We start from the raw sequence: 14,207 nt of genomic DNA on the forward strand, positions 1-14,207 counted from the left end.
CAAGAGAGTAAAAGCTGGAAAAAGGAGATGTGATGAAAGAACAGAGGCTGCAGTGATGCGCTTTGGAGATGGAGGAAGAGGGAGGTGGCATCTAGAAGCAGGAACAGGCAAGGGAACGGATTCTTCCTGAGCCCCAGCAAGAAAGCAGCTCTGCCAACACCTTGATTTCAGCCCCACGAAACCCATTTCAGGCTTCTGACCTCTGTTAAATAGTAACTTTATGTTATTGTAACCCATTAAATTTGTGGTAATGTGCTACAGCAGCAATCAATAAACACTTACCACGAGTGACCAAAATTAATTCAAGAAGAGGTTAAAAAAAAAAACCCTGAATAGACCAGCAACTACTAAGTAAATAGAAAACTTTTCACTTTTTTTCTTATTTTTAAATAAAATGCCCGTTCTATAAAGGCATCAGATGGTCCTCTAGGTGAGTGGCCTTCAAACCTTCAAGAAACAGATCATTCTTATGGTATTTGAAAAATTATGGAGCCTAAAGATAGACGGAAGCCGGGCGCAGCGACTCACGCCTGTAATCCCAGCACTTTGGGAAGCCAAGGCAGGAGGACTGCTTGAGTTCAGGATTTCAAGACCAGCCTGGGCAGCATAGTGAGACCCCTGTCCCTATAAAAATAAATAAATATAAAAATCCTGGATATTAGCAATAAATCTACACTATATACCTGTTATAGTATACTATTAGGAACAAGGGAAGTTTATTCCAGGAATCAGTGACAGCTACACATTAGGAAATCTACAATGAACTTACATTAACAAGCAAAAAGAGAAGAAAAATATTATTATTTCAATTAATACTAAAAGAAAAAAAAAATCTGTGAGCACAGTGGCTCATGCCTGTAATCCCAGCACTCTGGGAGGCCAAGGCATGAGGATCGCTTAGAGCCCAGGAGTTTGAGACCGGCCTCGGCAATATAGTGAGACCTCTTTGTCTCTATAAAAAATATGAAAACAGGCCGGGCATGGTGGATCATGCCCGTAATACCAGCACTTTGGGAGGCCAAGGCAGGTGGATCACCTGAGGTTGAGACCAGCCTGACCAACATGGAGAAACCCCATCTTCACTAAAAAAGAAAAAAAAAAAAATACAAAATTAGTCGGGCATGGTGGCACATGCCTATAATCCCAGCTACTTGGGAGGCTGAGGCAGGGGAGCTGCTTGAACCCAGGAGGCAGAGGTTGCAGTGAGCCAAGATCGCACAATTGCACTCCAGCCTGGGCAACAAGAGTGAAACTCCGTCTCAAAAAAAAAAAAAAAAAAAAAAAAAAAAATGGAAAAAGAAAACAAAATTAGCCCGGTTTGGTGGCACATGGCTGTAGTCCCAGTTCTTCAGGAGGCTAAAGTGGGAGGATTGCTTGAGCTAGGGAGGTTGAGGCTGCTTTGAGGCGAGATCAAACCATTGCACTCTAGCCTAGGCAACAGAGACAGATCCTGTCCCAAAACAAAACAAAACAACTGATAAAATCCAACTTTAAGGCCGGGCGCGGTGGCTCAAGCCTGTAATCCCAGCACTTTGGGAGGCCGAGACGGGCGGATCACGAGGTCAGGAGATCGAGACCATCCTGGCTAACACGGTGAAACCCCGTCTCTACTAAAAATACAAAAACTAGCCGGGCGAGGTGGCGGGCGCCTGTAATCCCAGCTACTCGGGAGGCTGAGGCAGGAGAATGGCGTAAACCCGGGAGGCGGAGCTTGCAGTGAGCTGAGATCTGGCCACTGCACTCCAGTCCGGGCGACAGAGCGAGACTCCGCCTCAAAAAAAAAAAAAAAAAAAAAAAAAAAAAAAAAAATCCAACTTTAATACATGCTTTTAATAATATATTTCAGCAAGTTAAGAACCATGTATGAACATAATTATGACTATTTATTAAGCATCAATAACAAATTCATCATATCCCTAGTCCAGTGAGTGTCCCATTCCCTAGATAAGTACTGATTAGACTAGGGATATGATTTAACTAGAAGGCAGTATTTTCATGAGGTGCATTCTTTCTGAATAAATCTGCAGATATAATGCAATGTCAATCAAAATCCTAACAGGGTTCTTTGTTTTTTTAATTGTTTTGTTTTTTGTTTTTTTGTTTTTTATTGAGATAGGGTCTTACTCTGCTGCCCAGGCTGGAGTGCAGTAGTGCAATCATAGCTGACTGCAGCCTCAAACTGCTGGGCTCAGTCAATCCTGTCACCTCAGCCTCCCAAAGTGCTGGGGCTACAGGTGTGGGCTACCAAGCTCAGCCAACCACACATTGTTTTAAAAGCTATTTATCAGCCAACAGAGCTACTTCTTTCCTCCTTCCTTTTCTTTTTCAGAGTTTTTGTTATATCTTTTCCTGTTTACACTATCAATTGCTTTTAGAATCATTCTATTAAATTTTAAAATAATGGAATACACAGAAGTGGACTAAAACCTAATATGTTAATTGAAAATTAATTTTCCTGCTCAACTTTTTGGAAGGAAGTCACTATGTACAATCCATCTCTAAGGAGTGAGGGGTTATGCTCTGCATCACATGGACCTTTTGTTTTTTGTTGCTATTGTGAAGGATTTCTTTTAGTATTTTCATATATGTTATTACCAATATAAAGGACTGATATGACTTGTTGAAGAACTTCTATGTAGCAACTTTATTAAACCCCTTTATCAATTCTATTAGTTTTTCTTCATATTTTATTTCTTTGGGTTGGGTTGTGTGGAATTATTTTTTAAGAGATGGGGTCTCACTGTGTTGCCCAGGCTGGTCTCGAAACTCCTGGGTTCAAGTGATCCTCCCACCTCGGCCTTCCAAAGTGTTACGATTATAGGCATGAGTCACTGTGCCTGGCCCAGTCTGGCAATTTCTACTGTGAGTAATCCCTTTGCCTTTTCTTTCCTAATATTATACATTACATTTCCATTTCCTGTCTTATTACATCAGTCAGGACTTCCAGAAGATTATCAAAGAACAGCAGTGATCACAGATCTAGTGAACATCCTTGGATATTTGTCTGTTGAGACTCTCAGTTCTTTTGGAAAACTTCTCTACTCCATACCTACAGTCCTCGTGGGGCGAGACCAGTCACAGGGCGCCTAATTCTACCCTGTAGGTACAAAGCTGGGTGCATGGTCCAGGGCAAGCCAAACATCAGACCCTATTTTCCCACCCAGGGCGATTGTTCCAGAGGTGGGCAAGAAACCTAAGCAGGGCCAACCAGATTTTCTCCCAGTTTTTTGTTTGTTAGTTTGGAGCCAGAAGAGAGGAGGGGAGGGCCTTACTTTCTGGTTTAACAGATGGGAAAGATAGAAACGAGGGCATAGAGGCCACCCACCACTGTAACCTGCACAGGAAGAGAAAGGCTGCCTGCAGAGGAGGAAGAGAAACCACGGAAAGAATCCCAAGTGGCAAGGAGAAAGGAGGAGAGGGACCGAGATGGGGAGAGGGACGATCTTGTTTGTGTGTGTGTTTTTTTTACATGAATTCTCCCTCTGCCACCAGGCTGCAGTGCAGTGGCGAGATCTCGGCGCACTGCAACCACCGCCTCCCGGGTTCAAGCAATTCTCCTGCCTCAGCCTCCCTAGTAGCTGGGATTACAGGCGCGCACCACCGCGCACAGCTAATTTTCAGTAGAGATGGTGTTTCACCAGGCCGAATGATCTTGTTTTTAAATCCTTGAATCCGGCTGGGTGCGGTGGCTCACGCCTGTAATCCCAACAGTTTGGGAGGCCGAGACGGGAGGATCACGAAGTCAGGAGATCGAGACCAACCTGGCCAACACGGTGAAACCCCTTCTCTACTAAAAATACAAAAAAAAAAATTAGCCAGGCGTAGTGGTGGGCGCCTGTAGTCCCAGCTACTCGGGAGGCAGGAGAATGGCGTGAACCTGGGAGGTGGAGCTTGCAGTGAGCGGAGATGGCGCTACTGCACTCCAGCCTGGGGGACAGAGTGAGACTCCGTCTCAAAAAAAAAAAAAAAAAAAAAAAAAATATATATATATATATATATATCCCTGAATCCACACTTCCTGATTATGTGAGCCAAAAAATTTGTTTTCCGTTTTCTTTACTTACATTGGATCACTTACAATGGAAGGAATTTTGACTATTACAGAAATCATTCTTGTCCTGGTAAGTTGGTGCCAGGCTGAGGGCAGGTGGCACTGACTCAGGTCCTCCGCCCAGGCAACCCCAGTCTTCACAGCTGACGATGAGATGTTCTTTCACGTTTGCAGATGAGGAAGCTGAGGCTCTGGGAGGAAAGCGCGCTGCCCATGCCCTTCTGGGCCACAGCCTCTTGTACTCCCACAGCAGGCTGATGGATAAACTTCCAACACGACCAGCCGGCACCAACTGTGCAACTTGGCAAATGGGAGCATGTTGCTCTATCCTGGTAGATTCTAAGTTCTCTAATGGAACAACTGATGAAAGGAGAGGAGTATGCAACATCCAAACCAGCATCAAAGCGTGTACCCAACTCAATCTGCACAGTAAATGCGCCCAACCCATACACCCCGCGGGGTGCTAACGTAGTCACCGCTCGAGGCCTCTGAGTCCTTCCAGACCAGGTCATTCAGAACCTGAAACTCCTAGCGGAGGTGCAGAGCCGGGGTGAGTCCTGGCGACCGCGAGACTTGGAGGACCCAGCCCCCGGAGCGCATTCCGTTAGTTTCCAGAGCTTTTTCAAACTTTGCCTTCCAAGTGCAGGAGTTCCTTGGTCTTTGCCAGACCCGCAGGCGTCCTCAGTGGTGCAGAAAAAGGTGCAAAGGGTGCGCCCAAGGTCGCAGGCTGCCTGGTTGCGCGTTCAGTCGGGCCTCCGTGCGCCAGGCGAGGGGCGGGCTCTAGGCGGGCGACCGGGGCGGGGACTGCAGAGCGGGCTGCGCTGCGCGGTCCCCACTGCCTGCCTCTGCGCTACCCGGCTGCAGCGCGCCAGTCACATGGAGGATCCTGAGGAGCCAGCGCCCGTGCGCGGAGGGCGGGAGGCCACCCTTGAGCTCCGTGGGTCGCGCTGCCTGCGGCTGTCCGCCTTCCGAGAGGAGCTGCGAGCGCTCTTGGTCCTGGCGGGCCCGGCGGTGAGTAAGGTGGCCTCGGTGGGAGGCCGGTCCCGGCGAGCTGGGGGCCTGGTGAGTCCTGCCTCCGCGGCTGACTTGGCGGAGTTTGGGGATAGAGCGAGCTGGCCGCGGGCGGGCCCCGGGGAGCATAGTGCCACGAGCCGGGCGGGCACCCCAGCTCCTCCGACTGCGTCCCGGCCGCCCTCCGCTCCGCACCACCCGACTGGGAGCCCCGCGGGGTACTGCGGGCACGGCTGGCATGCGCCTAGGCGCACGTTGGCTCTGAGAGGCCGGCGGCTCCCCCCTCCTACGCCAGGAGACACCGGGGAGCTGGGACCTTTGCGCCTAACGGGGCTCAACCAGGTCCAGGCTGCATTTGCATCCGGGGGTGCCTTCTCTGGGAGCTGATTCCAACCAACAAAGCACAAGTTGCCTGAACTTCAAAACACGAAGGAACTTACTTCTTTGAAAATTAGCGGTGAAAAGTTCGGGAGCTCAGCGATCTAAATAATCCCGAGGCATGGAGGAGGAGGTGCGTGGTCTGTCGTGGACTTAGAGCTGCGAAATGATTTCTTCAGAATTAAGTCAACCTCTACCGAAGAAACCAGAGGCATCCTGTACCGCCCCCTCCCTGCCAGTAATTATGTATGTAAAAGAAAAAGGGGGTTTTAATGTGGTTCTTTGTGGGATCGAGGTGTTCTTATCTATGGGATTCTTTTGTTTTTAATCATTAGGTTAGGGGCTGTTTCTGCCCTGTCTCCTAAAAGTAATGTGGTTTTTAAAACCACAAAAATATAATCCTATCCACGTTCTCCTGCCAGCTTGGGTGGTTTTCAAACCGAGAGGGTAGGACGCTGCACAAGAAGCGACCGGTATGCACTTAAGGCGTGAATAAGCTTTTGACTTTGAGGCCCACATTCTGCACCTGCGCGGGCTGAGGGGGGCCACTGTGCTCCTGGAGTGGGGACTCGGTGGTTTGTGGGATATTGTGGCACACGCTGTGGTGTGCAGGACAGCAAGAGTAATGCCGAAGTCAAAGCCATGGAATGAAGATCCATCAGTGATGCTTTCTCACAGACCAGAAAGAACTCATGATTTGGAGCCGGGCCCGGTGGCTCACGCCTGTAATCCCAGCACTTTGGGAGGCCGATGCAGGCGGATCACGAGGTCAAGAGATCGAGACCATCCTGGCTAACAAACTCCGTCTCTACTAAAAATGCAAAAAAAAAAAAAAAAAAAAAGAAAAAGAAAAAATAAAATAGCTAGGCATGGTGGCAGATGCCTATAATCCCAGCTACTTGGGAGGCTGAGGCAGGAGAATCGCTTGAACCTGGGAGGTGGAGGTTGCAGTGAGCCGAGATTGCGCCACTGCGCTCCAGCCTGGGCGACAGAGTGAGACTCCATCTCAAAAATATATATATATGTATACACACACACACACACACACACACACACACACACACACACACACACACATATAATAGTTCTGTCCAGAATTCTTGATAAACCTGTGAGAATGGCTTCAGTCTGAGTGGGGTCCAGGCAGCTAACAAAGTTGGTAAAATTGACTTGTGAATGCTGAAGGACGAGCTTTGCAGGTTCTCGTCAACAAACACAGGGGTTTTGTCTACCTTTCCTCCTTTAATTCTACAGGGCCTTATCTTTGGGTTTATTTATTTGCAGGTTATCAATGTCACTGGTGTCTCAGTGGGATTCGGCTTATCTTCTGCTTGTGACACCCTCATCTCCCAGGTAAATGGAAGTGGTCACACGCTCACAGTGACCTCAGACATCTTTTCTGAAGTGTGGATGGAAGAGCCCCACTGGCAGGAAGAGTCCAGCAGCCAGCACCTGCAGCGCCTATCGGCCAGCAACTCCTCTTCTCCTGGCCTGCTTTCTTTGAAATGTCACTGGGTTTCTTTCAGCTGTGTCAACTAGTTTTTGTCTGCACAACTGCCTTACACTATATTTTGATCAAATAGGGGACATTTTGTAAAATTCCCTTCTATTGCTCTCTACGTTTGAATTTGGTATAGTTCTGTGGCTCTCAAAATTGAGCGTGCATTGAACTTGGAGGGCTTGTTAAAACCCAGCTTGCCTGGCCCCACCCAGTGGCAGGCTGGTAAATGTTCAGCAACCAGGTCTTGGGTGAAAGTGGAAGGAGGGAAACACATGACTGGCAGTGTTTGCCAATTCCAGGGGTGTAAGTAGTTCCTCTGGTTTATTTCAGACTACCAGAGATGTCACTGAACCTGGAGCTGGAGGAGATGTGCACAACTTGAAAAGATGTGCAACATTTGGCTTGTTTTGTTTTGAGACAGAGGCTTGCTCTGTCTTTCAGGCTAGGCCGCAGTGGCACACCCATTGCTCACTGCAGCCTCGAACTCCTGAGCTCCAGCGATCCTCTTGCCTCAGCCTCTCAAGTACCTGGTATTACAGGCATGCGCCACTACACCCAGCTAATTTTTTGTATTTTTTGTAGAGATGGGGTTTTACCATGTTGCACAGGCTGATCTCAAACTCCTGGGCAACCCCGGTGGCACCTGGCCTTCCCCGACCCGCCCGAGTCGCCAGCCGTACTGCCCCTGGGCAGATGTCCGCGGCAGCTGCGGCACAGGGTGGCAGCGGCTGCTCCGCCCGATCCTAAGGCAGCGGAATGCCCAGAGCTGGTCCCTCCAGGCGCAGGCCGAGTAGCAGCGGCGTCGGCCTGCCCTTCCAGCCAGCCAGACAGCCCGCTCTGACCCAGCCCTCCGACTCTGCTTGCATCCTGGCAGGGTGGACCCTGGGGCAACTTCGCTGCGGTGGCCAAGCCAGGAGCGGCCAAGCGATGGCGGCACAGGGGCGGGAACTGGCCGGCACCCCTGAACAGAGCAAGCCGAGGAGCAGGTGCGCCGGAGCCTCTGTGAGGCGTCATTCATGACAAGCAGGCTGGGCGCTGCCACCCCGAACCCTCCCAGGGAGGACCCGCCAGCCCAGGCCGGCGCCGGAGCTGCAGCGTCACCTACAGGCCAAGGAGTTTTTTCTGGGAGGCTGGAGCTTCCGTTGCAGTGACATCACAGGTGCGCAGGCGCACTGGTGTGTAACGGACGGGCTTGGCCTTAGCCGCGAGGCTTGGCAGTGATCGTTTGGCTTGTCGGTGGTCACTTGGCTTGGCGGTGGTCGCTTGGCTTGGCGGTGATCGTTTGGCCTGGTGGTAGTCGCTTGGCTTGGCGGTAATCGTTTGGCTTGGCGGTGGTCGCTTGGCTTGACGGTGGTCGCTTGGCTTGGTGTGGCAGTGATCGCTTGGCTTGGTGTGGCAGTGATCGCTTGGCTTGGTGTGGCAGTGATCGCCTGGCTTGGCATTTCTGGCTTGGAAACCGCGGGCTTTCCTGCTGGGAGGTTGTGGCCGAGGCAGTAGCTCTCTACTGATGGCCTCCAGGGGTGGAGAAAAGCGGGAAGGGTCTGAGGGGTCAACGAAGCCCACAGTTTCCGCCATGAGGAAGACCCCTAGCGTGGGGAGCCAGGAGGACCAGTTGTCCTTAAGCTGGCTGGGGGACTGGTGGTTCTCAGACTCCTTCGGCTGGTTAAGCGACAGCGCAGGCAGCGACAGCGAGCACCTTGAGGGCGCCTTAGACCAGCCCCAGCAGGACTACTTCCTGGAAGATCTCTGCCAGTTCCACAGAGCTGCCCGGTCGGGCGACGTCCCTGGGGTGGAGCGCGTCCTGGCTCCTGGAGACCCTGGCATGAACAAGAGGGATAGGAAGGAGAGGTAATGGCCAGGCGAAGGAGGCGGGCGCGCCGTCCTGTTGGGGACCCCGGCTTTCTGGTGCCCGCAGGCCCCATGGCACCCGGGAGGGGAAACCTCAGAGGGGTCAGGGGCCCAGGTCTCTTAGTGAGACGGGAGAACATATAAATGATTATTACTATTGCAAATGTGTTGCTTGACTTTACAGGAGTTTTCTTGAAAAATATTGCACTTCCCCGAGGCGGAGCTTGCAGTGAGCTGAGATCGCGCCACTGCACTCCAACCTGGGCAACAGAGCGAGACTCCGTCTCAAAATAATAAATAAATAAATAAATAAATATTGCACTTCCCGGCCGGGCACGGTGGCTCACGCCTGTAATCCCAGCACTTTGGTAGGCTGAGGCGGGTGGATCACGAGGTCAGCAGATCGAGACCATCCTGGCTAACAACAGTGAAACCCTGTCTCTACTAAAAATACAAAGAATAAAAATTAGCCGGGGGTGGTGGCGGGCGCCTGTAGTCCCAGCTACACAGGAGGCTGAGACAGAAGAATCGCGTGCACCCGGGAGGCGGAGCTTGCAGTGAGCCGAGATCGTGCCACTGCACTCCAGCCTGGGCGACAGAGCCAGACTCCAAACAAAACAAAACAAAACAAAAACAAAAAAATTGCCCTTCCCAAATGTGTTTATCCATTTTGTCAATTTATTGAGAATTTATTGAAACATAAGCTGAACACCTATTATATAGCAGACATATTCTACTTTCGCTCAGGTTCCTTCCATCCTTAAAAACTTCATGTTGGCTGGGCACAGTGGCTCATGCCTGTAATCCCATCACTTTGGGAGACCGAGGCAGACGGATCACTAGGTCACAAGTTCGATACCAGCCTGATCAACATGGTGAAACCCCTCTCTACTAAAGATACAAAAATTAACCAGGCATAGTGGCATGCGTCTGTAATCCCAGCTACTTGGGAGGCTGAGCAGAAGAATCGCTTGAACCTAGGAGGCGGAGGTTGCAGTGAGCCGACATCGCGCCACTCTACCCCAGCCTGGGTGATAGAGTAAGACATCGTCTCAAAATAATAATAATAATAATAATAATAATAATAATAATAATGTTGACCGGGCGTGGTGGCTCACGCCTGTAATCCCAGCACTTTGGGAGGTGAAGGCGGGCAGATCATGAGGTCAAGTGATGGAGACCATCCTGGCCAACATGGTGAAACCCCATCTCTATTAAAAATACAAAAATTAGCTGGGTTTGGTGGGGCACGCCTGTAGTCCCAGCTATTCCAGAGGCTGAGGCAGGGGAATCGCTTCAACCCGGTAGGCAGAGGTTGCAGTGAGCTAAGATCCCGGCACTGCACTCCAGCCTGCTGTCCAGCCTGAGTAAACTGAGAGATTTAAAATTGGAGTGTGATGACTTAATCTCAGTGGAAACTTTTGCTCCCTCCTTTCAAAGAAAAGCATTTCTGAAGGTAGAAAATAGTGAAAGGTAACCTTTAACTGCCTTTTGAAAATGTGTAACAGTCTTATACACTAATATTAATAATTGGAAATGCCTGATTTACATGCATTCTATAAATCTAAGTATTGAATAAAATGAGCCATACCTATTCTTTTGAATCCTGAGTTTCCTTTGGCTTAAAGTATTTTTGAAAATCAAAGTAAGAATTATTTTGTTTTAAAAATTTGTTATGCTTTTAATCTCAGCCTAGACTTAGCTGAGACCTTCATGTTAAGTTATCCTTTATGCCCTTGGGGTTCAGTTCAAATAATGTTGCAGAAAGAGATGAGTTTCCTTTTGTCATTGCTACCAGATCTGTATGCTGAGGCCCCTTTATATCCAGTGTGATACCTTTTCTTAGATCATGGAAGGTCTCATATTATCCTTTCCCAGAGTTGTGGCAGGAAGCCATCACCAGAATTCTGAGTCTCAAGTATGTTAGTTGGATTTAACAGAGCGAACTAAGCCTCATCCATGACTCATGAGTATCCATGTATAAAAAGAGAGCTTTGTACTTGCTTCAGCAGCAAACATATACTAAAATTGGAATAAAATGCAGAGAAAATTAGCATGACCCCTGCATAAGGATGATGCACAGATTTGCGAAGTGGTTCATATTTTGTGCAGTCAGTGGAAGTTGATTTGACTATTTACTGACTGCTCCAAAGAAACAGTGTGAGTCAAAGCAAACTGGGTGTCACCTAATATTAAATTTGTGATTTTTCACTACAAAAATAGGCAGTAAGGTGATCTATGGAGTGAGAATGGAGATGAGCAACATGTGGGATATTGTGTGCAAATATATTGTTAGTATGTATCTCAGAAATGAGAGAATGTCAACTTGCATCTCTTTCATGGAACTGAAAACAAAAAATAAAAGTAGAATGTTATTTTCCATGTCAGTTGGAGATGAAGATGGGGATTGAGCATTGTTCTAACAAAGATCTACCAATTCAGAGTTTGAGTCTGTGTGGAACAGGAGTCCAGGCTAGGTCTTGACATCTGTTAGCTTTCTGCCCTTGGCGTGATTGATGAGCTCAGTAACAGTGGACAGTGATGTTATCTAGTTTGATGAAATAATACATTTATAAGTGAATTTAGTTACAAACTATGACTTGGAAAATAGCTGTGATGTCCCAAATTATAAGCCACAAAGAACAGAACAACTAATAAGCAAAACTAGAACTTAATAACAATTTCAGAAAACCACAACATTTGAATATGAGAACCTCTGAAAAAATACACATTGGGTTTTATTTGCAATTCCAAAACAGTTTCAGCAATAAAGCTCAAGAACAAATTATTTCATTGCTTCATTGTTTCTCTGAGCATTTACAACACATTATGTCGTTAAAAATCTTTAACAACCTAGTGAAAAAAGGCAGTAAAATCCTTGCTTTTTAGAAGAATATGTTGAGCCTAAGAGAAGCAACTTGTCAGAGAACAAATAGCTGCTGGTAATAGAGCTAGGACATTTTCCATTATGCCAAGCTAATGTGAGTTAATTTACTGAGCTATACTCCCTTCAATTCATGAGTAATTCATCTTCTTTTCTTCTTTAGAAGCTTAAAGAGAAGTTGGTAGAACTCACAAATGGAAGCATGTAGGATAATTAAAGTTCTGATATTAACTCTGATATTGTTTGAAAGACTCTAAAAATTTAATATATTTGTTTTAAAATAGTAATTTCATTTATTACATTTTTATCCATAGCCTTTGGCACCTAATTCCTGAATGTAAGATGGAACAGACACCTGAAAGTCTTCCTCAGAATAACAATCCAGGTAAGACTTTCGATAGTGACTTATTTTTGGTGGTCCTACCATACATAAAAAAGTAAGAATAAGGAAGTTTTAATCATGAAAGAGCAGGTTAAAAAAATCCCTGTGTGTGTAAGTTGTTGTATATTTTTCTCTTAATTTCTTTCTTGGTAGGTTAGATTTCACAGTTATTTAAAAAGTTAATTGCAGGTCATTTATTTTTTTCAAACAATCTAGTCTGAAAAAAATGTATTTAATTATGGTCCCTAAAATCCTATATGATATTTTTGTATAAATAAGAAAAAGATATTTTTAAGTTAGTAAGTTGCATGTTTTCTTTATAGTCACATTATAATGAATTAGATTGGTTATGAAATTAGAACTTCTATTGAATTTTTAAAATAAATGACTTATGTTTAGTAAATATCAATCACAGTTGACCCTTAACAATGTGGAATTTAGGGATGCTTGATCCCCTCTGCAGTCAAAAATCTGCATATCCTCCCATCTCAGCCTCCCAAGTAGCTGGGATTACAGATGTGCACCAAAACACCCAGCGAATTTTTTATTTGTTTTTGTAGAGATGTGGTCTCACTATGTCGCCTTTGACTCCCCCCAAGAACATAACTGCTAAGAGCCAACTGTTGTTGACCAACAGCCTTATTGATAACATAAACAGTCATTTAAGATATGTTTGGTATGGTACATGTATTAATATGCTGTATTCTTATAATAAAGAAAGCTAGAGAAATAAACTTAAGAAAATCATGAGGAAGAAAAATGCTTACTGTTCATTAAATGCAAGTGGATCATTATATAACTCTTCATCAGTCTTCAAGTTGGGCAGGCTAAGGAGAAGGAGGAGGAGGAAGATTGGTCTTCGCTGTCTCAGGTAGGAGAAAATCTGCTCATGAGCAGACCCCTGCAGTTCAAATGCGTGTTGTTCAAAGGCTAACTATATTACATAGTGATTTGTGTCACTAAAAAAAAGAAATTAGTTTCAAAACTGGAAACTCAGCAATACCTTTCTGGCACCATAAACAAATGGCAATAAGAACTGCAAAATGGCCAGGTGTGCTGGCCCACACCTGTAGTCCCAGCACGTTGAGAGGCCTAGGTGGGAGGATCACTTGCGTCCAGAAGTTCCAGACCAGCCTGGGTGACATAGTGAGACCACATCTCTACAAAAACAAATAAACAATTAGCTGGGTGTTTTGGTGCACACCTGTAATCCCAGCTACTTGGGAGGCGGAGATGGGAGCATCACTTGAGCCTGGGAGTCAAGGCTGCAGTGATCTGTGATTGTGATCACAACCTGGATAACAGAGTGAGACCCTGTCTTAAAACCAACCAACTGCCGGGCGCGGTGGCTCAAGCCTGTAATCCCAGCACTTTGGGAGGCCGAGACGGGTGGATCACGAGGTCAGGAGATCGAGACCATCCTGGCTAACACTGTGAAACCCCGTCTCTACTAAAAAATAGAAAAAACTAGCCGGGCGAGGTGGCAGGCGCCTGTAGTCCCAGCTACTCGGGAGGCTGAGACAGGAGAATGGCGTAAACCCGGGAGGCGGAGCTTGTAGTGAGCTGAGATCTGGCCACTGCACTCCAGTCCGGGCGACAGAGCGAGACTCCGTCTCAAAAAAAAAAAAAAAAAAAAAAAAAAACCAACCAACCAACCAAACAAACAAACCTGCAAAACATACCCAGTGTGCACTAATACTAATGGGAAATTATTTTTTAAAGATACCTTCTGAGTGCAGAAGTCAGAAAAGCAATTCTTTGTTGAGAAGAACAGGTCATATTACATACTTACAAACCAACAAGGTCTCACTATTATTGACTTTCCCCCTAATTGGAAATCGAATGAGGTATATTTACTTCATTAGAACAAGATATGTTCTTCTACCTGCTGGTTAATTGTTATGTTAACAGTAATTTTGTTAGAACAAGATATACTGTTACCATTAGCCAATAGATTATTATAATACGTATTCAAATAGCCCAACTCGAGGCTCAATCAATTATAATAAAAATATAAAAATGTTTCACAATAACAAAAATGCTTCTGTGCTACCGAGATGTGATGCATAATGCATTGGACAATCTGAACTGTTAGAGGACACCTTTAATTTAGTACATATTAATCAAAGAACTTGTCTAAGTTAGGTTTTGC

At 46.5% G+C, this 14,207-nt stretch overlaps 1 non-coding gene and 1 pseudogene across 2 annotated transcripts in view; both read left to right on the top strand.

The window, feature by feature from the left end:
• Positions 1–4,200: 4,200 nt before the first annotated feature.
• The window catches only part of LOC104663278, a 30,432-nt pseudogene continuing 20,425 nt past the window's right edge, over positions 4,201–14,207 (top strand). Inside the window, exons 1-4 of the transcript XR_004055165.1 lie at positions 4,201–4,428; positions 4,836–5,062; positions 6,725–6,793; positions 11,988–12,058. The product of XR_004055165.1 is annotated as an uncharacterized LOC104663278 (transcript). The remainder of the gene's footprint in view (positions 4,429–4,835; positions 5,063–6,724; positions 6,794–11,987; positions 12,059–14,207) is intronic.
• Positions 10,792–10,896, top strand: LOC115895113. Its single transcript, XR_004055304.1, has one exon. It is a non-coding gene; the product is annotated as a U6 spliceosomal RNA (small nuclear RNA).

The sequence above is a fragment of the Rhinopithecus roxellana genome, chromosome 19 (assembly GCF_007565055.1).
Source record: "Rhinopithecus roxellana isolate Shanxi Qingling chromosome 19, ASM756505v1, whole genome shotgun sequence".
NCBI classification, from domain to species: domain Eukaryota; kingdom Metazoa; phylum Chordata; class Mammalia; order Primates; family Cercopithecidae; genus Rhinopithecus; species Rhinopithecus roxellana.